The sequence below is a fragment of the Calidris pugnax genome, unplaced genomic scaffold (assembly GCF_001431845.1).
Source record: "Calidris pugnax isolate Ruff unplaced genomic scaffold, ASM143184v1 scaffold225, whole genome shotgun sequence".
Classification (NCBI taxonomy): Eukaryota; Metazoa; Chordata; class Aves; order Charadriiformes; family Scolopacidae; genus Calidris; species Calidris pugnax.
Window position 1 is genome coordinate 5347337 of NW_015091072.1, and position 562 is coordinate 5347898.

Below are 562 nucleotides of genomic sequence, written 5' to 3' on the forward strand. Positions count from 1 at the left end.
CCCCCCCCCCCCCTTCCTCTCCCATTCCCCTTCCCTCTCTGCCTCTCCCTCCTCCCTCTTTCCAGCCTCCTCTCCCTCGGGGCTTCCCCCCTCTGCCCTCCAACCCTCTCCCCTTCCCCTGCCCCCTCTCCCTGCTGCAGTGCCCCCCTCCCGTTGAGCCGTTTCCTTGGCCTCCCGGGGCATCCCCGCTCCCCGGTGAGTGTGGGGGGGGGTCCGCGGCGAGAGGGCCGGGGAGCGCCGGTCGCAGCTCGCCGCCGAGCTGCCGTCTCACGAGTGAGCCTTCCTCCCTCCCTCCTCCCTTCTCTTCTCCCTCCCTCCTCTCGCTCGCTCCCTCCCTCCCTCCCTCCCTCGCTCCGCCTGGGAAAGTGGGTTAGGAAGGGAGCTGGGGACTGGAGGCAGCACAGCCGCGCACTGGAGCAGGACCATCCCCTCGCACAGCCCGGCGGCACAGGACTCCTCTTGTTCCTTTTTGCCTTTTTTTTTTTTTTTTTAATGTAATTTCAAAACCACTCTGCCCAACCCCACCAAAAGGAAGCACTGTATTTGGATATAATTAGATAAG

General features: G+C 63.9%; 1 protein-coding gene across 1 annotated transcript in view; it reads left to right on the forward strand.

Annotated features, from left to right (window-relative positions):
• The window catches only part of LSAMP (limbic system-associated membrane protein), a 1063485-nt gene that overhangs the window by 731165 nt on the left and 331758 nt on the right, over nucleotides 1-562 (forward strand). The gene's annotated exons all lie outside the window — the stretch shown is intronic.